Genomic DNA, 27,197 nt, shown 5'->3' on the forward strand with positions numbered 1-27,197 from the left:
GTATTTTATATATAACATACGCCATCTGCCTATGTCCGCCATAAAATAAAGAGAGCTCATCCATTAAGAAGACTTATGACTTGAATCTGATGGAAGAGCACAGGCTTTTTTATTGTGGTTTCATTGAAAGGCGAGAAGCTCCAAAATCTCGGAAATAAATCAAACATTAAGTATATTTTTTTATTGGGGGCTCCACAACTGGTCAATCGTCTATCTGCCTCAGCCTTTAATGAGTTTGCTTCTGGGGAAGGCAATTTTCAAAGCAATTTCTGTGGATGAAAAAGTGTTTAACCTACGTAAACTAGCTGTCTGTAAACTGGTCACCCTCTAGGTGGCTAAAAGTCTGCACCATTGTGGAGCAATGTGTGTATTTAGTCACATAGAGGGGGAGTGTTTAGGTCAGAGAGGAGAAGTACATGTGTAAATTATATTTTCAGACCTGTGTGGGTACTTTTCCAGCAAAGTTCTACATCACAAAAAGCAAGTGCCAGTGCAGCAATTTCAAAGTGAAAATTGGTGCAGAGCCCATGGATGAATAGCACATATGGACTTTGACTCAATGCAGGCATTTTGAATATGGCCCCCTGAGATTGGGGAGCGTAAGTTTCATAAGCCACTTATCTGAGTAATTGCTGTAGGTGTAGCTGCATTTTAAAAATGTTTGGACAAATTCCTGGAGAAAAATGTCATAAACCATTATTAAGGTGGATGTACAGAAATCCACTGCTTATCCCTGGGATAAGCAGCATGGAATCTATCTACCCCTCGGGATCCTGCCAGGTACTTGTGACCTGGATTGGCCACAGTTTGAAAACAGGATATTGCGCAGATGGACCTTTGGTCTGACCCAGTATGGCAAATCTTATGTTCTTATGTCTAGTTAAGTTGCCTGTTTGAAAATTGCCCAGTCTTTACATGGCTAAAAGTATATACTGGGATCAACAACATATGGATTTTTAGCTGGGTAAAAAGTAGGTGACCCTGGGATATGTTTAGGTTGCTTATATATTCAAATCTATGGGATGAATTTTCAAAGAGTTGTGAATGTAAAAATGTGGGTATATGCATTGTAAGTAGCCTCTAATTATTTAAAAGATTTGTAATCTATGTTGATATTCAATTCTAAACAGAGTACAAATATAAACATTCAATATAGACAAGAGCAACATAAAACCTAATAAAAATCACTTACAAATAAAACTGTACCTGTACTCACATGATTGTTTTATAAACATTGGACGTATGCATGTACTTTAGGTTTTGCAAGCATATATACACGAGGAAAATGTGACAATCTATGGGTATTCTGGAGTGGGCCCACCGTGGAAGTTTCTATTTCATAAGAGATTTATGTTTGTACATTTGGCAACTTATTCATGGAATTTTACACCTGCTAATTATCTTGCGTAAATAATATCAACTTTGTTTATTGTGTACTTTTGGCTGGGTGAGAGGTTTGGGTGAACTGGGGGGAGTTCAGGCTGAGGGATCAGGAAGGGTCTCGATGAGCTGGAGAAAGACTGGACCAACAGGTAGAGGAATCTGAAAATGTGTAATTTCAATTATTAGCGCATGTGTTAAAATATACTGACTTCCATGCACAAATCAGCTTTTACGCATCTAACTTTTTTCACATGTAGGGTTAGATTTTAAAAAAGAAAATGCGTGCGTCCATGTGTGCGTGCTATCCGGCGCGTACACATGGATGTGTGATTTTATACCATGAGTGTGCCGGTGTGTGCACAGCAGCATTTACGTGCATATCCAAACGGCTTTTAAAATCCGCTTCATGTGCACGAGCCCTTTAAGTGTATTTTCAAGGGAAAAGATGCACACAAAAAAGCTTTATCAGAGGGAAATTTTCCTTGCACTTTTCCTTTGAAATCTGATCCAAAGCCTCTGGGTAAAAGTAACTGCGGACTTTGCTTTAATGTGCCCAGTTTAGAAAATTGCCTCCATAATGTATGTCTTCCATCTCTTCCTTATGCAATTTAATTAATTTTACTGCTCATGAAAAAGACGAATGTCACTGACAATAGAGTACATGAGAGTGTGAAATGGTTTTTCCTTTCTCTTAATCTTTGCTCTTTCAGTACTGGGGTACCACACTTCTCTGCCAAAATACTTCAGTCTTGTTCTTAAATACTGTAGTTCCAACTAGTCTACCACTAAGTGTCACATGAAGTACTGCAAATGTAAGACACCCTCCAATTCCAGTATTAGCTATCCCCACACCCTACAAAATAAACCAACCTGTTATGCCATTGCACCACCCTGTCCTGCACAGCTCTGGAAGTACACATCATTCTTTACAATCTTTGCTATTTAAGGACCCAGGCCCTTAATTTCCATTTCAAGGCATTCTCAGCCTTGAAATGGAAAACATCTTGCCAGTGCAGAACGGAGCCTCACGCGGCTGTGCTAGCACACCTCCCTCCATCTTTAACCTGCAATAAAACTTGTTATTCCAGGCTTCAAGCTCTCATGCATTGCTGACCGTGCACTTCTTTCACATTATCATTCTACCTTGTTGCTTGATCACAGAATGTCCAAGCCACAGCATCTTGTTTATTTCCTGCGGCAACAGCAATTATTCTGTTCAGGTTTTGCACAGCTCTGTTAATATACCTCAGCTCTGGTAAGAAATACTTAACATTTTGATATGGAAACCCAGTTGGTCCTGTTTATTCCTGTATGGAATGGGATCAAGCATATATCTTATACCTGAACTCTAATAATTTTGGTACAAATATGTTTTTCTAGAATATCTGTCTAGTATTTAAATTTATCTAAGCAACCTTGATGAGGCCCATATCTAGAAAAGCTGAGCTCCTAAGTTTAAGACCTTAAGGTAGGTCCCTAAGTTAGACACCTATTTTCAGCTGAATTTAGTGGCCAGTTAGTTTTAAATTTATCCAGGTTTTACCCAGATACATTTAAGCCTATCCTCCACCCCAACCAGACTTACCCAGGTAGTGCTGATTATTAGCTAGCCAGCTAAATTTATGTCCTGACCCTGGAATGCAACCAAGCTGCCTGTTCTTTCACAGCAACTCCTCCCTGGGGATATCAACACACACACACACACACACACACACACACACACACGCACAGGATCACACACCAGTGTCTGGGCCATAAACAAGAGTCTGCCCCCATAGAAATAATCCCCCCCCAGGATCAGGAGTCAAGTTTGCGAAGGAGTCAGCTAGCTGGAGAAGCCCCAAATCTTATAAACAAGATTGTGTGCCCTTGGTTTAAATACCTAAGGTAAGGGTTACACAGACAAAACAACCGACATAGAATTAGCTCTCAGTGCCTCAATACACTTCTCAAGCATTCCAGCAAGCTCAGGGAAGATCAGCTGAAATAAGAAAACCTTTAACATTATTTTTTTTTATTTTCAAGTAAGATGTTTGCCATAAGGCCTCCGGCAATGAATTCCATAGTTCGGGGAAGTAACCAAGACAAACTTATATTGAGTCTGATGAGAATGATGCATGGATAGTCCCATCCAGGAGTCCTTTTTGAGACAACTTCAGAGCTCTATATAGATTGCGGATAAGAAACATAGAATTAATCCATGGTGAACTCAACAATCTTATATTGTCCCTCGTAGATCTTTTAATATTCTCTTTTGTGGAGGCCAGTTATCAGTCGAGCAATAGAATTTAGAAGTAATTGAAGAGTGCATAAGGCATAGGCTGACAAATGAACATACAGTATGTAAAGTAGTCGAGGCTGAGCAAAAATCAGCTACTTCAAGGAGATGTTTCAAAGGTCTTAGTAAACACAGTTTTAAATACCCAGTTTTGATCACAGCTGACATTTGGGGAGTGTAAAGGAATGCATGTTAGACTCCCCCCTTTAAATGTCCAGAATCAGACATTTTGCTGGTCCACCTTAAGATAGCCCATAAGGGAATCCTGCTTGCAGGGCATTTCCCCTGGGATATGGTTAAGAAGGAAGGTCTCAGGGGAACGCTCTTGAGCAGTAACCAAGATGGCTGCTTGATCTAACTGCTCTCCAAGATCCTTTTTTGATTTCCATCCCTCGTCTTTATAATTTGTCGTGACCAACTTTGACCTCCTTACCATCAGTGCTTGGTAATGTCAGGGACAAAGTCGGGCAAGATAGAAGCCACTTTCGCAGTGGCTGCCGGCACGAAACGTGTGAAGCAAGATCCTCCGACACAGGAAAAGGTGACACATCCAAAATAAATGGCGTCAGCTGAGTTAGTGCTTACAGAGCTCAAGCAGCTCAAGGAAATTCTACAGGTCAATATAGATGCAATGTTGGCAATCTGGATGGATTTATCTGCGATGTCCCAGCAAGTGTCCACCTTTCAAATTCAGCTCGATGATGTTGAAACCAAATAGAGTCATTGCTGATAGCAACCATTCTGCTCCCTCAACTTACCCAAAAGGTGGAACGCTTAGAGGGACATGGATGACCTCACTAACCAAAATCGCAGGAACAATGCTCGGATTCTCAGTGTTCCCAAAGGATCAAAGGGGTCCAACATGATAAGCTTCCTAATAACTATGATCCCAGCTTGTCTCCAGCGCTCCTTTTTTTGTTTCTGTTCAACTTTTTTTACTGAAACATAAGACACTTTGCATAATACAGAGAATGGGATACAAAGCAATTAAGACATATACAATAAGGAGACATTACAAAACTAATGCTACAACATAGGATGGGGTTATAGAGCGAGTATACATCCGAGAAAATGTTTCACCCCAGACTAGAATTGCTAAGCGGGACCGCAACCAAAAATTAACAGAGTAGTGCTTCATACGTTGCTATTAACAGAATTAAGGTAATCATCGAGTGGTTTCCACACCCGAATCCAAGCTGCCAGCCGATGGTACTTCAGAGCCACTGCTTTTTCATATCAAGAATATAAGCATATAGAATTCCACTAAAAGTGTTCGTTAAGTAGTTCACTATGCTTCCAGAAGGACAATATAAGATGTATAGCAACCATAAGAAAAACATTCAATAATTTGTGCTTTGAAGGTGAGATAGGGCAAGGAAAAGCCACGCTTCAGAGAATCACAGTTCTGTAGTCAATTGGATGGGTAAAATGCAAAATCTGTGACATAGTCATCCAAATTTGCTTCCAGAATGAAAAAACAATGGGGCAGTAAAATAGCATGTGTGAGAACGTGGCCTTGGAGGATGAACATGACCAGCATCCATGAGAGGGCACTAGGCCAGCACAGAAAAGTTTCCATGGAGTCCAGACTGCCCTTTGAAAAAGAAAAAATGAGGCTTGAGTGAGGCTGGAAGATACCAAAATATGTAATGAGCTAATCCGGCCATTTGCTATTGTGCCCAGGATCGCAGGCCGGCACGCACAATCTACACCTGCCCAGAGGCAGGCGCAAATCAGATAAAGGTAGGGGGGGGGGGTGTTAAGTAGGGCTGGAGGGGCGGGGTAGGTAGGGAAGGGAGAAGAAGGTGGGGGGTGGAAGGAAAGTTCCCTCCGAGGCTGCTCCGATTTCGGATCGACCTCGGAGGGAACAGAGGAAGGCTGCGTGGCTCGGCGCGTGCAAGGTGCACAAGCGTGCACCCCCTTGTGCAGCTCGGCACGTGCAAGGTGCACAAGTGTGCACCCCCTTGCGCGTGCTGACCCTGGATTTTATAACATGCTCACGGCTGCGCGCGCATGTTATAAAATCGGGCGTAGATTTGTGCGCGCCAAGTTGTGTACACAAATCTATGCCCAAGCGTAAATCTTAAAATCTGGCCCTTAAGGTTTTACACAATTTCATTGATACTTCTGGTATAGCTGACCTGTGGAGATTATTACACCCACTGATAAAGATTATACTTTTTTCTCCCCTCCTCATTCCACGTATTCCTATATTGATTATTTTTTGGTATTTGGGTCCCTGGTACCCCAAGTTCAATATGCTGCCATTCATCCTATTTTGGTTTCTAACCACGCAGCAATCCCCTTAATATCGCACTGACTTCCCCATCTGCAGAAAATCACTTATGGAGGTTCAATTTGGCCTTGCTGGCTGATCCCGCCTATATTGATTTCCTCTTTGGCAAAATTGCTGAATATTTTTTGCATGATGTCACCCTGATCTTTTCTCTCTGATAATATGGGCTGTCTTTAAAGCTACTATCAGAGGTGAGATAAGCTATAGCATCCAATCTAGGAAAGAGCAGCATGCAGCTCTTTCCTCTTTACAGATGAAGGTGGCTAGATTGGAGAAGGATCATATATCTCATCTCACTCCTACTACTTTGCTGGGTTTGCAAAAAGTGCATTATGAATATAATAAGGGGCAGATTTTAAAACATATGTGCGCGGTGTACATTTGTGCGCACAAATGTACGCCCGGTTTTATAACACGCGCGCGCAAGGGGGTGCACAATTGTGCACCTTGCGTGTGCCAAGCCGCACTGCCTTCCTCCGTACCCTACCCCCCACCCCACCTTCCCTTCCCTTCCCCTAACTCTCCCGCCCCCCAGCCCTAAGCTAAACCCCCCTAAAAAAATGTCTTACCCTATTACGCCTGCCTTGGGCAGGCACAAGTTGCACACGCCAGCCAATGGCTGGCCCGCGATCCTGGACACAGTGGCAAATGGCCACTGTGCCTGGAGGCTCGGGCCCTGCCCATGGCCCGCCCCTTTTTTCAAGCCCTGGGACTTACACGTGTCCCGGGGCTTTACGCATACCGCACGGCCTTACGAAAATAGGCCCAGCGCGTGTAACCCCCCTACGCGCATAAATCCTCCTGGATTTACTCCTGGATTTATGCGCGAGGGCTTTGAAAATCTACCCCTAAGCTTTTAAGTTCTCTTGTTGGCAAATTCCTTTTCACTCAGCATGCCCAATATTAAATGTAAAAGAATAAGTGTGGTCACTGTTAGCCACCTACCTTAAAAATAAAAAGGATAAAAAGCATATTCAAGCAATTAAATTTTCCTCTGGTGATATTTTACTGTCTGACACTGATATTTTACATGCTTTTCATTTTTATAATGATTTGTAGCTGTCTGAATCTTCTTCTCCTCTCCTATAGATTAATCAATTTCTTTCACAGCTCTCTCTTTACTGAAGAACAACAGATGTTCTTGGATGACCCTATTACTACTATGGAAATTGTTATAGCTTTGTCAACTCTGCAGAGTGGGAAGGCTTCTGGCCCAGACGGTTTCACTGTGGATTTTTATCTGGACTTTCAAGAACAACTTGTGCCTCAGTTGTTTGAGTTTTTCTCTGATTTAGTGTCTAATCCTATATCTAATTCTTTTTTCACAAAGGCCTGCATAGTAATGCTTCCAAAACCCGAAAGGGATCCCCAGTTAGTATCCAACTACAGACCTATCTCTCTTTTAAATATGGATTATAAACTGCCAAAATGTTGGCTTTTAGAATGATGGAAGTTATGTGGCATCTTGTTCACCCTGACCAACCTGGATTTATTAAACACCACTTAATTTCTAATAATGCTCACCTTTTTCTTCAGATTCAGGAGGCGGCCAAATCCCTTGCATTCTCTTGATGCTGAAAAAGCATTTGACATTGTTGAATAGCAATATCTTTTCGCTACTTTCTGGTGGTTTGGCTTTAGTCCCACCTTTTTGAACTTGATTAAGCTGCTTTACCATCATCCATCTGTCTTTTTATACCATAATAATATACAACTTCTCGAATCGTTTTACATAGAGGCACAAGACAGGCGTATGCCCTTTCTCCCTTCCTATTCAATCTGGCTTTGGAGCCCTTACTATTGGCCATTAGACAAGATTCTAACATTGAAGATGTTCATATTGGTATGGATGTTTACAAACTATCGGTATATGCAGATGATGTTATGCACTTTCTTGTCAATCCTGCTGCCTTTCTCCCTCATCTGTTTTCTCTAATTTCTGTTTATTCTTCTTTTTCTAGTTACAGAGTCAGCTGGCATAAAACTAAGATGCTTGCTTTGAATTTTTCTGGGTCTATGATTGATTTATCTGTTTATTCCTTTCACAAGTCGATTCAAGGCCTTAAATATTTGGGTATTCATTTTTATGACACATTAGCCCATACTATATTCCAATGTGAAGTATCTGTTCTGCAAATTGTTCCACTTTTTCTGTTTTTGACAACTGAAACATTTCATTCAAAAGAAGAAATGTCAACAGTCTGTAGAAGTTCTGATGATTTGGCCCCTGAGGAAGCAGTGACTGTGAAACACCGGACATGTTGGGTTTGTTCAATGGAATTCTAGACTGTTGTGTTTTTTACGTTTTTATATGCATTTAAAATAATGCTTTCGGAAAAATGTTTCTGGCACACAAGATGGATAAAAGAACTGCTTGGATATCCAGGCAACGCTGAACACACCAACAGGCTTGCTGACACCTTATATCTCATTCAGTTCATATACATGTATAGATATATTTTTGTTACTGCTGGTTTACCACTTCATATACTTTTGTTTGAACTCTTTTGGGGGCAAATCATTCACAGCCAGAATTCCCAACTCAAAATGCATAAATATATTCCTTCAGTGCTTTTTTTTTCCAGAAAGAAAGGTGCCAGTAGTCAGATGCAAGAGAGAAGGAGATGTGGGAGGAGTCAAAGCAACCATCCGGTGCTCCCCCACTCCTGTCAGGTTAGACCCATTCCCTGAAACTGGCTGCAGGGTTGCATTATGGCATGATCCTTCCCTCTTCTCATCCTCCCTACCACTGTTAAGTGGCATATGAGACCAACCCTTTTACTGCTGCTACCCTCATGGCACGGGAAAAGTACTAGTGAGGGAAGAGGTTGAAAGACAGAGAGGTAACACAGATACTTTTCTCAGCTTTAGATTCAGGAAACTGTCATGATATTTTTACATGTGTTGCTAAAATAATATTTAAAGTAGTTCAAAGGAGAAAAGGCATGCTAATAATAGTAATTTAAAATTAAAGTATACAGAATGGCTTATATTATGCACAACTACCAGGTTCTGGTGCTGTTTGTTTATGGACAGATTTAGAGATAGGCAACATAGGTACATGCATTGCATGCCAAATTCTGAAGCATAAAAAAACTGGGACTTTTCCATCTGCACCCTTATTTCTGGGGCAAAAAAGCCCCTATCCCAATCATCTGCCTATGGGTAACATAACCTTAAAACCGGACCTGCAAAGAATAACCCTCTGCTCTCTGCTCCGTGCAACCCCCTCCCGTCCCAGACAGCAGCCAGTACAGAGGTGAGACGGGAGCAGACAGAACAGAGCAGGGAAAATCCAATTCACCCTAATCCATCCCTTTCCCTATCCTGTCACTGCCCAGGGGGTGACGCAAAGGGGAAATAAAGTACCTGTACTAAGTACCTTCAAGTAACAGCAGAAAAAACAGCCCTGAATATATTTCATATTTTGTTTAAAAAGCATTTTGACAGACATTTATTTCTAATTCAAATATATCAGACAGACATTTATATCAAATTCACAGGGAAAGACTTTCCTTTGAGGCAGCTATTGATTAAAAATAGCACAACTAGAAACCATAAGAAGAAACGATAGCAGAGTACTTGTAAATTAATAAACAACAAAACTCTTTCAGTTTAGGCAACAACTGAAAGGATTTCAAAAGCCAGTACTTGTACAGCTCTGGGGACTTGAATATATGATATTGATTAAGCTTCACAAGCAGTTATGGGGAGAACCTTGGCAAAGCTAATTAATACAGAAATGCCCTGGTACCACCTTAGACTTGTTCAACCAGACGATATGCCTTCCAATTAATATTCATGGCCTTCCTGCTGGCTACGAGCTCTCTGCTTATTGCCTAGGTATGTTGATCAATTTATGGATTAATATGAAATAATTTAGCAGGACGTTCTTAGAGAAAGAGTCTTGTGTCTTAAATAGTGCCCTGGGGGAGATCAGATTTTAATGGTGCGTGTATAAACAAGTCTGGGGGAATCACAGACAATCGCAGTACTGCTCAGGTATTCAATAAATGTGAACAATAAAAATAATAGAGTCTCTAATATCAGCCTGTGCTCAATTGCTTGGTGTTTCAATATAGAGCTTTCAAATAACGCTCAGTTAACGCTCTGGACAAAGGCTGCAAAATTCCAGTTAGTAGCAAGCATTGGAAGCACTGATTTGTTGTAGCACAATGAAGCTGGTCTGTTAACACTGTTCTTAATTTGTACACCATAGATTTTTGCATAAACCAGGTTACTGCATATATTTCCTTTGGCTATATTTGACCTGGTCAATTCAAGCAAAGAAAATGGAGATTGTAATGGCTTGTATAATGCTTGGAATGAGTGTCAAAATAAACCTTGTTATTGGCATGAAGGAATGCAATAGCAATTTGTGCTTTTTCAGCTACACAAGGAAATCTTTGTTAGGCAATGTTAACACCTACCTATATATTCATTCACAATCCAGGGTATAATGGGATGCTAATTAAGTAATTTAGTACACACTCCAGTACTGTACAGGGAGCATTTAGTTTGTAATAGCTACTTCTGTGATCTTAATTAAAAGAGAATTTAGCATGACTAGAATCTGTCCTGCTCAACAATGGGTGATCTTAGTCTTTAATTCACAAGTAGTCTTAACTAACAAGGTCTTGCAACAAGTTAAAACAAATTGCCTTAGAGATCTGAGAAAATCTGCCCCCACTCATAGGGCCTGCTTTTCAAAAGCATTTACACACTTAAAACTGGATTTTATACAGGTAAAGTGCATTTATACGTGTAAGTGGGCTTTTGAAAATTGCTACAATATATGCTATTGAATTGTCCATAGGTTTTACCCACATAAAGTGCACTTATGCAGATAAATGACTTTTGGAAATTCTATACTAGGTTGTTAAATGTGTAGCTCCTTTTAAAACTCGGCTAATAGCGTTCTTGAGATTCCAACATGATGTTGCCACTATAGCTCTTGGTTGGTAGGTGAATTTAAATGCCTTCCTGAGTTACTGGTATGAATGAGCAAATGGTGTAATGGAGCAGTGGGGTGAATGCTCCTCTAACCCCACCCCACCCCCTTCTTCTGAGTAGTGGCTCTCCTGCTACAGTGTCTGAGGTAGGATTCTGATGTTAACAACTGCAATTCACCAAATTGGCATTTCATTCCTCTCCTCTGGCTTCTGCAGATTGACCTCTACTTTGCCTTCAGTTCTCATGCAGCAAAAATCTGGAACAAGTTACCAACCACTCACCCTACACCTGGAACCATCCTACCTCACTTTTCAGAAAAAAAACAAACTAAATCCTAGCTTTTTGAGCAGGACCTTCCCTCAGCAAAATCCACCTGTTGTTATGACTTGATTTCCTAAACTATCTCTTAGAAATGGACTTTTGTATTCATGATTCTAGTACACCACACTTGGTGAATTCTTCCTCTCCTACTTTCATTTGTTTATTTATTTATTTATTTAAAGGCATATCCCACATCCTCCAAAGTTCGGAGCGGGTTACAAAAAACACATATAATTAAAATACAACAAAACAGAGAAAAACAACATACCATAACTCATATATTCCTTTACTTTCAAAATTATTGTTCAATGTGGGTAACAATAAAAGTACATTCATAAAAACAGTATACCAGACATGACAGTAAATCTGCATTAAAAACATGAAATTAAAACATAATCATCTAAATTATAAAAGTATATAGCAGCAATAGCTAGTAACAAAGATTACAGATAAGCTTCAACAAAATATAGATCCTTTAGCTTTTTTCCTAAAATCTCTTATATGCCTCTCATCTCACAATTCAGCAGGCAGGACATTCTGTAAAGTGTGACCTATGTAGGAGAATGCTCTGGTTTAGGTTTACAAGAACCTGTAATCACGAGTGGCCGCAACAGCTAGCAGCTTTAGCTGCCTCCGTGCTTGTGCAGGATTACAGACCTTTAGCTTTCAAACCAAGGAACAGACATTTTCTGAATAAAGAAGTTTTATAGATTATAACCAAAATTGTAAAGAGAATTCTCTAAATCCTAGGCAACCGTGTAGCTCTTGCAAAAGTAGAGATATATGCCCCCGTGGTTTTGTGCCCCCAAATAGCCTAGCAGCAGCATGCTGTACAAGCTGCAAGACCCAAATCTGGTTCTTTGGTAGCCCCATATAAAGGCTATTACAATAATCTAGTTGTCTAAAAACTATTGCCTGCACCACAGATCTAATTAGATTTGTTGATAAAAGAAATTTTAACTGTCTCAGCAACTTCAATTTATAAAAGACACTTTGCATCATTCCTAATATGAGCTCTGAAGGTCAGATTTGAATCTAAAATGACCACCAAATTCCTAGCTTCAAAAATAATTGGCATGGAAATTCCATCATATGCCAAAGATACCAAATCCTGCTTTGCAGAACTTTTTCCAGTTTACAGGAGAGTGGTCTTCCATAGATTTAACACCAGATTACTATTCAGCCAACTATTGAAGGTATCAAAGCATTTTTTTTTAAAAGAAACGTACAGGAGAAGAACCATCAGCAGCATAAGGAATGAATAGCTGCATATCATCTGCATACATGAAATATGTTACTTCTAATGCCTTTAAAATACCCCCAAGCAGATGCAGATATATATTATACAGAACAGAAGACAGCACTGATCCCTGTAGTATACCTGATGGTAAGCCTCTCCAAGTGAATAACAACTTTCAGAATCTCTATGGAATGTGATCAAACATCAATATCTTTTTTACATAAAAAAAACTTTATGGGAGAAGGGAGATTATTCTATACCACAGTTTATTGCAAACTTAAAGATCAGAACAATTTGCTAAGATTTGAAAGTTGTCATCCATATAGATTATGCATGAGGCTACCTATTAGTCAAATTTTAAGACTTAGATATTTGTGTTCTGACATAGCAGAATTTAAATTGCAGGCTCAGATTCTAACACATATTTTTTGATAGGGGTTATCCTGTAGTTGCAATTAGATCTGCATACAAAATAATTGGCATGGAAGAAGAGACGGGTGAGGGGGGATATGATAGAGGTCTTTAGGATCATGAGAGGTCTTGAACGAATAGATGTGAATCGGTTATTTACACTTTCGAATAATAGAAGGACCAGGAGGCATTCCATGAAGTTAGCAAGTAGCACATTTAAGACTAATCGGAGAAAATTCTTTTTCACTCAACGCACAATAAAGCTCTGGAATTTGTTGCCAGAGGATGTGGTTAGTGCAGTTAGTGTAGCTGTGTTTAAAAAAGGTTTGGATAAGTTCTTGGAGGAGAAGTCCATTAACGGTTATTAACCAAATTTACTTAGGGAATAGCCACTGCTATTAATTGCATCAGGGGGCAGGCGGATCCGAACCCATAAGAAGTGATGAGGGTGGCAGCCTTGATAAGTATATGACAATAAGAACGGACAAGTGGGTCGGATAAGCAGCCAGGGAGAAGGGATTTTACAAGTAAAAAGTAAAAGAAAAAAGAAAAAAAATCAATATAGAGTGTGAATAATAAAGAGTAATACACGGGGCAAATGAGAAGGATAACTAAAAAGTGGTTATCCTTGAACAGAGCACCGTACAAAAAAAGACCACCGAGCAAGGTTTCCCTTGAATCAGTGAGTGTTGGAGAATTAATTGCATCAGTGGCATGGGATCTTCTTAGTGTTTGGATAATTGCCAGGTTCTTGTGGCCTGGTTTGGCCTCTGTTGGAAACAGGATGCTGGGCTTGATGGACCCTTGGTCTGACCCAGCATGGCAATTTCTTATATTCTTATGTTCTTATACAAGAGAGCTGTACATGCAAATTGAGGTCTGTTGTTAACTTATTAACGGCCTCAAGAATTTCACGAGTTGAAATGCATATTGAGAAATTCTGATAAATCTTCTGCTATGGCTAACATCATTCATAAGCATTGTCATATTCTTGCTTTGCATGACGTTTTTAAAGAAATGCCCTGTTTTGCACATACTTGGGGCCATAACGTTTGTAAGCTTGTTACTCACGCTGCTTTGCCTAATGTGAAAACACAGGCAGCTGATGACAGACAACGTGGCCATTATATTTCACATGGCAATTGTTTCCACTGCACCTGCACTATAGTGGGTTCGATAGGGAAGTGCCTGAGTTATGCCAGAAGTTTCAGACTTAAAAGCCATACCGATTGCAGGTCATCAAGGGTGGCATATATCATCATATGCGCCCATGCCTTAAATTATTCATAGGCCGCACTAAAAGAGCTATTAAATTACATCTCAATGAACATTGCAGGTGCATGTCTATGAAAAAAGCATCTGCCCCAAAGGTACAACATTGTTTGGAGCACATTCGTTTGTTTAATGATTTGAGGTAGCTCATGATTGAACAGATTTTTTAATCTTATAATGGTGGAGACAGGAAAGCTAAGTTTGGATTTTTTTTAATCTTAATTCTATGTCCCCTGTTAGTGTTAAAGTAGAAATAGAGTTCTACTCTTTATTATGATTGATATAATTGATATATGATAGTCAACTATGTTTTACTGATGTTTAAGGGGATTTCATGAGAATGGAGTTTAAAAGATGCTGTGTCATCCATTCATTTTACAGACACTGCTGTAAAAGTGAACTTATCCCCCTGAAACAGAATACAGTGAGTTCCAGACACGGACCTATGTCAGGGTGCTTACTTACTTGCATATCTATGCACAAGTTAAGCCATTGTTTATATATCTAGAAACCGGTGAGTTTACTTGGACATTTGTGCACAAATTAAGCTATTCATAAATTAAGAACTCAGGACACTCTTTTTTTTATGATTTTATTTGCATAAAAAATTATTTTGAAAAAAGTGGCTGATGATTATCAATATATGATTAATGAATTTCCTTTTGGTATGATGGTCCATTTCTATTGATCAGTGAACATAAATACAGCTGTGATATTACATTTGTGAATCTGTGGAAGATCAAAATCTTTCTGCCAAGATTCAGTAAATTAGAAGTAAATCTAAACCATATTTAATGGCATCAGAAAGATATAACTTCTTATTTCTAACTGACCTAGAATTAAGATAACCTACTTGCAGGCTTTTAGAAGGCACAATGATCCTTTCATCATCCTGATGATTCCTTACTGGTACCAGCAGTCTACTCCCAGACAACCCCATATTGAAGGTCCTTTAGAATTCAAGCCCCAATTATCGGCCATGTCCAGAAATCACAGGTTCTGCATGAATACACTACAATCAGAAAATATGAAAAAAAAAAATGCAACCAGTAAATAAAAACATATAGGAAAACATAAATATCCAATCATACTAAATCACCCTCCATCATTTCACAACATGTACCCTTTTTCAGTGGCCCACTAAGGGGCACACAATGTTGTAGGTTCTCTGGCGGGTCACTAAGGATAATCCACCTAAGGGCCGCCTCTTTTATGCAGATTCTCGGCACAATGAATGACATCCTGCTACTGGGCATGAACTCAGCCAGCTGTTGGATAGCAGCTGAAATAAAGTGGGTATACATTTTTCAATAAATAAATAAATATTTAAAATGCTTTATCCGGCTATCCTATAGAATCAATAAAAAGTGTAAATAACACATTGATATTGCCTGTGTTAAGAAAAAGGGGTGTATTTATGGAAATTTTACAATTATTGCACGGTGTGGTAACTTACTGCTTTGCATCACTAGTATCATGTGATGTAACAAATGTAGCACACCCTGCAATAATTCCAATGTTTCACTAAGGGGAGAGAGACTCTTTATAAGAGCTTCATAGTAGTTATGTTTTTATATCTCTATAGGAGGGCCATCTAATAGACCAAGGTGAGGTGTTGGTGATGGTTTAGGGGCCAGTTTCACATGTAGAGTGAGACATATGAGCAGCACAGTCCACTTTGGTGAAGATTTGATATCATTTGGAGTGAGGAAAGTCTCAAAAAGATGAAATTTCTACTATGTACTCTCATCCTAGTTTGATGGACTCTATAAACTGCTATTAATTTATAAGCAATAGTAGCCTGAGTTCTAATTAATGTCTGGGTACTTGCCAGGTACTTGTGACTTGGATTGGCCACTGTTAGAAACAGGATGCTGGGCCTGATGGTCCATTGGTCTGACCCAGTATAGCATCTTATGTGCTTATGTTCTTAGAGCACAGAAATACCTGACTTAGGCACATAAATAATTTTATGCACAGAATTAGATGATTTATGTGCACAAATGCTTTTTGCACATAATATACAGTATTATTTATGCATATAAAAATACTTTCTGCACAGAAAGCAGTTTCTTGTGTGCATAATAATATTTAATGTGCAGAAACTATGGTGTATATGCACAAATCATGGTTTCTGTGGATAAAATAGCAACTAATGATCCTGGCACTGGAATTCTTGCTTCTACCCATTGACACCACTAGAACTAGAAATTTTACTCCACCTCAGACCAGAACTAAAATTTCCGGTGGTAAGAAAACATGAGTTAAGCTAGCATACTTCTGCATTGGGAGATAATAACTAATACCTTCATGTGCATGGGTTTCTATGTGAGGCCATTAATCTGCACATGCAATTTTTTTGTGCACAAACTCCTTGCTACACTTGGGATGAAGTTTGCACACAAAACATGAGTGCACAATTATGGTTAAACCTGGATACTCTGCTGAGCACACCTTATTCCATCAGGCCTTTATTATGTAGTTCTTCTTCTTAATCACAAGCCCTTTCCTTTTCACCACTCCAGCTTGATTTGCCAGCACATTAGAGTTAAATTGTTAGTGGGAAAACAAATGACTCTGTCTCTTTTATCATCTTTCTCCTCTACTCATCCTTTCTCAGACATCATTAGGGAATTTATCTACATTTCTAAGATGTGTACACAGAGACAGATTGTGTTCCTACACTTAATTATTTCAGAGTTAATGACAAGCTGCAGCCATAAAATACTTGAACTGGATTTTGGTCCTTGAAGTAGTGTTCATATTTTTATTTACATTCTGAAAGTATTTAAACAGAGTAGGCACCATGTCAGCTTGCTCAACAAAATTCCTTGTTACCTTACTTTAAAAAAATGGTTGTTATTCTCCTGAACTTAAATCGCACAGACTAGACCATGCACCTCAATCTGCCCTGTAGTGCTCTTATTTGCATAATCATTTCTAGCGTATGCCTATTTGTCCAAAGACGCTCTGGGTGATGTACAAAGTAACATCAACAATATGAGATAAAAGAAATGAGTAAATAAACCACATCATAAAATATATCATAAAACAGTGAAAACCATAGAAGCTCAAGAAGCAGAAAGCAATGACTCAAACCAAAGTTTTCCTGAAGTGCAAATTTTAAATGGCCAGACAAGCCTCAAGATTCAAGTTGTTCCAAACACGAGGGGCGATACAAGAAAAAAAACAACAACAAATTTCCTGGTACATAAAAGGTGGACCCTTTTAAAGGAGAGTTAGTCTTGGTTATTTATGTCCAGAACTCCTCCAGCCCTACTCTCGTACGCCAGTCCTAATCTGCTATTCCAACCCTCAGTCCTACACAGTTACCCCAGGACACCTGAGTCCTGACCAGACACATACCCTGCTATTCCAGTTTCCTAATGCACTTGAAGATTTAATTTTCTAATGTTGAAAAAAACAGAATATAAGTAGAAATTTAGAAAACAAAACAGAAATGGATTTCTGGTAACCAGGCTGATCATGTCCCGATTTCTTCCCATTAAATCTTATATATTTCAGATTTATCTTTAAAAAAGGACTGACCTAAGGTTGCCAGATGGCTCTAGAAACAGACTAATTTATTCTTGTGACCTTTAATCATTCTAGATCCATTTGTTGTATAACTTTTGTTATAGCATCTATACATTACCCTAAACTAAAGTTCTGTAAAACAAATTACATACCAGAAGAAATTCCTTCCTAAAAGGTCTTGCATTCTAAAGGGGTCATTTACTAAGCCGCAGTATTTGAGCGTGGGAGAGGCAAAATATTGCAGAGGGTTTTCCCTTGATATTTCACCCCTCCCCAGGAAAATACTGCAGTGGTATCACAGTGGTATTTTCTCTCATGGAAAACTCCATGAGAAATATAGAAAGTGACAAGGCCCTAAAAATATGTGCACGGACAGCTATCGGTTTAAAGGACTCCAAGGCCCAGAAATCCAACCTGCAAAGTATATAAATTCTACACCAAATCCTCTCCCACAGCCTCTTGAGGCAGCACAGTCCTAAAAAAGTTAAAAAAAGAAAAAAGAAATGAACTGCATGTGGTGCATCCCTTCCCCCTTTCCAAACCCACCCTTTTGTATAAAATAGCCCTAATTCCAACCAAAAAACCTCCATCATAGAAACATAGAAGATAACTGTATGGCCCATCCAGTGTGCCCATCCATCCAATTAATTAGCATTATAGCCCCATCAAAGCCCCATCAGGCAACAGACATCCTCCCCTGGTAACCCTTTCCCCAAATTAGAACATAATCCCTGGGGTCTAGTGGGGATCCCCCTTCTGACCACCCACCCCCCTTAAATCAAAAATAGACTCTGGTAGTCTAGGAGGGCCCCTGGATCCCCATTCCCAGAATACTCACCCTTAAAGATAAATCATTGGGGGTACAATGACAGTCCAGATTGCCCCTTAGCTCCAGTTCCAGTCAACACAATTTTTCAAAGTAGTGCTGACTAGCCTTTGCCCCATCACATGATGGGGCAATGGCCAGTCAATGCCTTTTTGAAAGACGGCATTGACTGGACCCAGAGCTAGAGAATGCTCTGAGCCACCACTGCACAAAAGATACATCTTTAGGTAGGGAGACTTGGAGGTCTGGAGGACTGAGTGTGGGTCCAGGGGCTCCCATAAGCCACCAGGATCTATTTTTTATGCCAGGGGAGATACCCCACTAGACCCCAAGGATTATATTGTATTTTGGAAAGGGGAACTGGGGGGAATATCTACTGATGGAGGGTGCTTTGATGAGAGTATTTGGTGGAGCAGGGGTGTATGTTATATAAAAGGGAGGGGTTTTAGAAGGGTGCAGGGCAGTGCCATGATCCATTGATTTAAATGTTTTGATACTTTTTGGGCCCGCACTACCACAAGAAGCAGTGGGGGATGGGCAGACATCTCGATAAACTTCGAGGGAGATTTTATAGCAGCAACAAGTGTAGTCATTTTTGGGACTTTTGTCACTTTAACAGGCCTCACGGGCACATTGGGATGCACTTCAGCATCCTGCTGTCTCCATAAAATAACTACCCCTCCTTGAAATACGATAAAATAATGGGGCTGATTTTTTTTCTAATTAAGCGGCATTATTTTATTTGAATGAGACTGAATATGCATTAGCTGCTTTGCATGCAGTAGGAAATTATATACATGCAAATGTTTGCAAAGCAGCTTATTTTAATAGGGGGTGGATATTTAATGAAAAAATTCACAAAAAATTGTGAATATTTTGTGATATGACTATGTCGCATGATAAATACTGTTTAACCTGCATAAGAGCCTTATTGCTGCTTAGTAAATCTACCCCTAAGTTTGTAGCTAAGTTAATGGGCAAAAAGTGATTTGCCCAAGCTTGCAAGGAGGGTAGTGAGAGAAGTAGGATTTGAGCCCTGCTTTCCTAGTTTCCAACCTAGTGCTCTTACCACAAGGCCAAGGTTTTCCAAACTAGTCCTGCTGACCCTACAGTCAATTGAGTTTTCAGGACAGTCATAATGAATATACATTCAATAAATTTGCATGTACTGGTTCTCCTACATATGTAAATTTATCTTAAATGTATTTATTTTGCTATCCTAAAAACCCAAATACTGTGGGTCACCAGGATAGGTTTTGAAACTCATATTAGGCTGCTCCTTCTCCCATAATAATATTCCTAAGAAAAAAAAATTGTAAAAGGAAAACGTTTTTTTTTTTTTTTTAATCTTAGTTTCATAGCTTGATGGTACCCTGGTAGAGAGTGCATCAAGTTAGGGTGAGAGAACACTGGAGAAATCTCATCTTTGTGTGACTTTTCTCACTCAAAATCATGTCAAATCTTCACTGAAGTATACTGTGTTGTTCGTATGTCTCATTGTGCATGTAAAACTACCCCCAAAACCCTAGACCACTACTGAACCCTCATCTCAAGTTACTAGCTTGCCCTTCCTTAGTGGTATAAATAGTTGACTACTAGGTATACCACACTAGAAGCTCTCTCTCCCTCTCCCATCAGAAATTCCATTTCAGGCATATGACACAGTTCAACACCAGGAAAAAAGGGGTGGTTATTTCCAGCATTATGCTATTGCGCACTGCATTAATGCCCCTCATTTTCATAGAGCCTGCCCAAACCCCTCTCCTTTGAATACATTTTATAAATTTGCATTCGCATCACACTTTGCGATAAATATTGCATGCGTAATGGTGTTAGCGCCCTAAAGCCCGTGATAACGGCCTAATGCATTTTGATGAATAACCCTGTAAATTTGGCAGTGTGGCTGTGCTGCTGAATATCTGGTTTAAGTTATACAGATAAGTTCATCAATATAAAGTACCTGGCTGAAATTAGCTTTTATCTCTGTCCAAAACTGCTGCTTTAAAAGAAAAAAAATTAATTATGAAATAATGACAGGAGCATTACTAAAAATAGAAACAAAAGTGAATTCACCATATCATAATCAAACACCATTCCCTCCACTGTCTGCCTTTCTCTCTCACATAGATCACTGGCATCATTCTGAGGAAATTAGGATAAGCAAGAAAAATAGAATGTAAAGCCCAGACATAGCCCATGAGGGAGAGATATCATATATCAAAGTCTAGGTTAGAACAGACAAAAAAGGAAGAGAGTAGGAATATGTAAACACAGTAATGATAGCATCAAACAGAGCACAATATAGAAAGCAACATTAATTCCTCCTCTCTGCCCCAGGCAATGCAATGTGCTACTACACAATAGTTTTTCTCCTAGGCTCCATGATCCATCGAAGCATGAATGACTGTGATGTCATTTATCAGAATCCAAGAAAAACAGGAAACAACTTTGGCCCTTTTTTTTTTTTTTTTTTAACCTAGACCTTCTGAATAACACAATTAAAAATAAGCAGATTCTTCATTAACTCCAATTGAGATTCTGTAGGCAGTCTCTAAATGGATTTATTTTGCATATACCTTGACAAAAGTGAACCTCCTTCCTAAGCCAAGGTATGTTGGCAATGATCTCAGTCTCTTAGCCTGACTGCCAGAGCTCTTCTCGATACATGATTTCTGCTAAAGGAAGGCTCCTTCTGGAGTTCATAAGATGTAATTTGTATAGAAAACATACCAAGCTGCATGTCAGTGGGTTTTTTTTTTTTTTTTTATTAAGCCAGTAGTACCCAAGACTACTTCTGTATCTTTCTGCCACATTTGCTTGGTCTCTGATCGTATCTTCTCTCTCTTCATATGTTCTACAGAATAGTCACTTTTTAATGATACTTTTATCAGCAATGCTGTGCTTGTGTTTTTATCCTTTTCCACAATGCCCGGTTTTCTAATCTCAAGCTTTTTATCAGTTGGAATGAGAATGCCCCAGGTGATTACAATTATTTTGTTCTCAACAATTTAATTCTGGTCATGATAGCAGATTTTTCTGAGTTCAGTGACGTTTATCCTTTTGGATCAGGGAGGGATTAAAAAGAGGGGCAGATATTTATGACTTGGCAGCACTGCGTCTTATGTGCTTTTACATGGTAGGTGATTCCTCGACTGACACAGGATAAAATGCCAAATGACTGCATAAGCTATGAGCCAAACAGGGTTGGATTTAGGATTTTTGCTGCCTCTTGGTACCTTTGTGCTTTTATCCCCTCGTCTAAGGGTCTTACATGGGTAGCAGAAGGCTACTCTCTGCTGAATGAGAGTCAAGAGTTGGAAAGAAGCAACTCTTAAATGTTTGCCACCCTAGACACATGTATAATAGGTGCCTACAGATAAATCCAGGGCTGGAACCAAAGCACCATCTAGTTGACTAAATGTTACAAATGGGTGTAACCTACCTTGTGGTTGTTTACTAAGAGCAATTGAGGGTTTTTTTTCGAAGGGTAATACATTGAAATCATTGGCTCAGTGTGTGGCAGGGTTCAAAAAAGCAAACAGAATGTTAGGAATTATTAGGAAGGGAATATTAAATAAAACAGAGAATGTCATAATATCTCTGTATCGCTCCATGGTGCCACTACACCTAGGGGTAGATTTTCAAAGGGTTACGTGTGCAATATACACGCGTAACCCTTTAAAAACCCTCCTGCGCGTGCCGAGCCTAGTTTGCATAGGCTCAGCGGCGCGCGCAAGCCCTGGGACATACGTATACCTTGGAGCTTTGAAAAGGGGTGGGAAGGGGGTGGGGTGGGGCCTGGGGCAGTCCCGAGTCCTCCGCCACAGCGGTCGTGCCAGGGGTCGGTGCGCCGGCAGCTGGCCAGCGCGCTCAAGTTACGCCTGCCTCAGGCAGGCGTAACTTAGAGAACAAAGGTGGGAGGGATTTAGGTAGGGCTGGAGGGTGGGTTAGATAGGGGAAGGGAGGGGAAGGTGGGGGGAGCGAAAGGAAAGTTCCCTCGTGGCCGCTCCAATTTCGGAATGGCCTCGGAGGGAACGTCGAAAGCCATCGGGCCTCCCCTAGGGCTCAGCGCGCAAAGTGCACAAGTGTGCACCCCCTTGCGCGCACCGACCCCGGAGTTTATAACATGAATCGGGTGGACATTTGTGCACGCCGGGTTGCGTGCACAAATGTACTCTGCGCGCGCTCCTTTAAAAATCTGCCTCCTAGAGTATCGTGTGCAATTCTTGTTGTTACTACATCTTAAAAAAGATAGAATGGAACTGGAAAAAGTACAGAGAAAGGCAACCAACATGATAAAGGGAATGGAACAACTCACCTATGAGGAAGGGCTAAACAGTTTAGAGATCTTCAGCTTGGAGAAGGGGCAGCTGAGGGGAGATATGATAGAGGTCTATAAAATTGTGAGTAGAGTAGAAAAGGTAAATTTCAAAAAAATAAAATAAGATTAGGAGACATGCCATGAAGTTTCTAAGCAGCACTTTTAAAACAAAAAGGAGAAAATATTTTTTCACTCAACACAAGATTAAGCTCTAGAATTTATTGCTGGAGGATTTGGTAAAAGCAATTAACATACAGAGAAGGACGACTAAAATGATAAAAGGGATGGAACAGCTCCCCTATGAGGAAAGGCTAAAGAGGTTAGGGCTGTTCAGCTTGGAGAAGAGACCGCTGAGGGGGGGATAAGATAGAGGTCTTTAAAATCATGAGAGGTCTAGAATGGGTAAATGTGAATCAGTTATTTACACTTTCGGATAATAGAAGGACTAGGGGGCACTCCTTGAAGTTAGCAAGTAGCACATTTAAAACTAATCAGAGAAAGTTCTTTTTCATTCAATGCACAGTTACGCTCTGGAATTTGTTGCCAGAGGATGTGGTTAGTCCAGTTAGTATAGCTGGGTTTAAAAAAGGTTTGGATAAGTTCTTGGAGGAGAAGTCCATTAACTGCTATTAATCAAGTTGACTTAGGGAATGGCCTCTGCTACTACTGGCATCAGTTGCATGGGATCTTCTTAGTTTTTGGGTACTTTTGGATTGGCCCCTGTTGGAAACAGGATGCTGGGCTTGATGAACCCTTGAGCTAACCCAGTATGGCAATTTCTTATGTTCTTATTGTTCATAGAAGGGTTTAAAATAGGTTTGGGCAAGTTCCTGGAGGAAAAGTCCATATACAGTTATTAACCCAATAGACTTGGTGACAGCCACTGCTAACCCCTGGACATTACCAGTGTGGGATCTATCTACTATTTCAGTTCCTGCCAGGTACTTGTGACTTGGATTGGCCACTGTTGGAAACAGGATGCTGGGCTTGATGGACCCTTGGTCTGACTCAATATGATAGTTGTGTTTTAACGCTATTATAGGTTCTTTAATTCAGTTAAAGCTATGTGTGTAAAAATGTTTAATTCATTTTTTCAGCTTCCTGTTTCACTCCATTCTGATCAAAAGTTCATTCATTTCCAATAAAGCAAGGAAGGAGAGCAATGCATCCTATTTTTGACTCGCATTTTCCACCCAACTCTCATGAAACTTGCTGACTGGCATCAATAGCAGAAGGGAACAGCATACCACAGGAGCACCAAAAGAGGGGTGCCACAGGTAATGGCATGAACCCCCCAAAGCACTCACACAGGGGCATATGGCACCAACAGTAGCATGAAGACCCCAAGGCATACATTAAAAAGTAGGGCAACACCACAGCAAGGCAATGAACCAAGAAAGTGGTAAGGTAGTTAAGAAAGCCAGACAGGAGCAGCAAGAGCGGCAAAAAGATCCCAGGGCATCCAAAGATGGCCGGGGACGAGAGGATTTTTTTCTCTCTTTAATTTTCTTGTTTTTCTATTACTTTTGGGATTCAAACACCCTTGTGGAACTAAAAGAGTGGAAGGGCATTTATTTATTTATAAATATTTATTTTCCACTTATAACATGCCAGAATAAAAACATTATCATTAAAATCTACCTCAATAGAAGGCATTGAATACAAAGCAAATATAAAAGAAGCACCATATACAGTTGTTGATGAGCCACAGCTCCCCAAATACTTCAAAAAATAGATAAGCTTTTACTTGTTTACGGAAAATCTTTATATCGGTGATTGAACGTAAATCAGTGGGACAAGAATTCCAAACCATAGGACCTATTACAGGAAAGGCTGATTTCTTGTTTCCTTCAAATGGTCTTCTTTAATAGATGAAATCCTTAAACGTTTTCCAATCAGAGGGAATGGGTAGGAAAATAAAAGTCTAAAAGCCCTGCCAAATAAGAGGGACCATTCATCTTCATTGTTTTAAAAAGCAGAACCAGCATTTTAAAATGAATGCACTGTTGACGAGGGAACCAATACAGATCAAATAAAAGGGGTGTTATATGATCACAAGGTGACCTACGCATCACCATCGTAGCAGCAGAATTTTGTAATACGCAAAAATCATGTATGCTTGATGAAGGAAGTGGGAGCAGGCTGGCCAGCAGCAGCAGCAGCAGCAGCAGCAGCAATATTAACAACAAATAATGGAAGCAGGGCAGCAGAACCAGCCTGGTTGGCAACAGTAAAGATGCAGCTGCAACAACCTAACAAGGTGTCAAGGCCAAAAAGCATGGGTATTGGTGATAGGAGCATGGAGATATTGATACTGGGCAGAGTTTTAGTTGTGCATTCACTCCTTCTGTCATTTGCATGGAAATTCAGGGCCAGCAGAGGGACTTATGTCTCCTGGTGACTTGCAGGTTTGTGGGTTGAAAAGGAAATTCTGGGCAACCTTGTTGAGGTCTAGCCAGATCATATCCTTGAGTGACCAGTATGCCAATATGTCTGTGTTGATAACCTGTATGGGATCTGCAAGGTACCATGTGACTTCAATTTATGCAGGACAGTTATCATCCATGTCAAAAGCAGTGGATGAGGTCAAGGTGGTCAATGAGTGGATGAGGATCAAATGAAGGCCATTGGCCTTGGCCATGAAGAGGTCTCTGGAGACTTTGGCAATGGCAGTTTCTGTGGAATATAGAGGATAAAAGCCAGACTGGACAATATCCAAAACGACAACATTAATGCAACTGCAACATTGCTCCCTGCTTAGACGAGGGTGGGGGGGGGGGGGGGGGAATGTGGAATTGGATTCAGATGACAACCAAGAGCTCAAACTTCCATGGTCTGGGATGCTGTTATACAGACAGAAGGGAAAAAGCACACGACTGCTTCTATGGCCAAGTCCTAAAGAAAATAAGGAAAGCAAGCATGAGGGTAACGTGATACTTTTGATGCAACTCCAACATTGCTCTCTGCTGCAATGGCAGGGGAAAAGGTGAATTGGATTTAGACAGCAATCAGTGAGGGCCCTGACTTTTACGGTCTAGGGAACTGATAAGCATGGGGGTAATCTGCACAGAGCAGAAATTACTACCCTTAAAAGAAGGCATGATATTACTACCCTTATCCAATAAGCATTGATGCATTTGATGCATCTGCAACATCAATCTCTGCTTCGAAGGAGTAGGGTGGGGGGTGGAAGGAAAGAGGAATTTGGATTAAGAGACAACAAACACAAGCCATTACTTTTTTACAGTCTGAGGTACTGATGCACAATCATTAAGGAAAAAAACAAAGGACTGTTTTTACAGGCAAGTCCATAACCCTAGCACGTCAAGCAAAACTGACTGATGTATTGGGTTAATCTGCACAACGTGGCAGATACTACTATGGGAAGCTTGCTGGGAAAACAATGGACTACGTCCTTTTCTGCTGTCATTTCTATGTTTCTTTGTTAAGAAACTCAAGGCAGAGGAGGTGAATGTTACATACAAACAGTTTGTGAAAGGAACCTGAGAGAGCGGAATAATAGTTAGCAGAGCAGATGGGGTCCAGTGAGGGCTTTTTGAAGAGAGATGTCATCACAGCTTGTTTGAAGGAAAATGGGAGAGTCACAATTGCAAGTGATCGATTGAGAATGTGAGAGCTGGAGGGGACAATGGAAGGGGAGATGGAATGGAGAAGTCAGATAGAAATGGGGTTAGAGGACCGGGTTCTGAGTTTGGAGGAAAAGAGATGAGCAATTTTCTCCTCCATTATTTCAGGAAAGGAAGAAAGCATGGCCGGAGTCAAAGGAAGGGAAGACAAATTAAGTGGGTGCAAAAGCGGCAGAGTGGTGGAGAATTCATGATTAACCTTGTCAATCTTTTTATGGAAGAACTCAGCCATAGTCTGGGCAAAGAGTGAAGAGGGGATGAGAAATGGAGGAAGGCGAATGTGGCAAAGAGATGGCGGGGATCTGAGGCAGGACTGTTTGTCAGATGGATATAATAATCATGCTTAGTAAGTGAAAAAGCAGACCATAGGGAGGTGATCATGAAATTAAAATGTATGAATTCAGCATAGGAATGGGACTTTAGCTGGAGATGCTCAGCTGACAGGGTGCAAATATGCAAAAAAGTGAACTCCAGAGGTAAACCAAGATTTGGCATGCCCTCCAGGATGGGGAAGGGGTGGAGCAAAAGTGTTGAAAGCATGGAAGATGATAGTGTTAGAAGAAGAAGAAACTGCCTCATCAGCAGATCTGACAAAGTGGTAGAAGAGAGGAGAGATGAGACAGTGTAGGAGAGGATGCAGGGATCAATAACCTGGAAATTCCTAAAGTCATGGTGATTGAATGAGACTATGGAAGAGGGTGATTAAGGGTGA

Source organism: Rhinatrema bivittatum, chromosome 9 (genome assembly GCF_901001135.1).
Source record: "Rhinatrema bivittatum chromosome 9, aRhiBiv1.1, whole genome shotgun sequence".
NCBI classification, from domain to species: Eukaryota; Metazoa; Chordata; class Amphibia; order Gymnophiona; family Rhinatrematidae; genus Rhinatrema; species Rhinatrema bivittatum.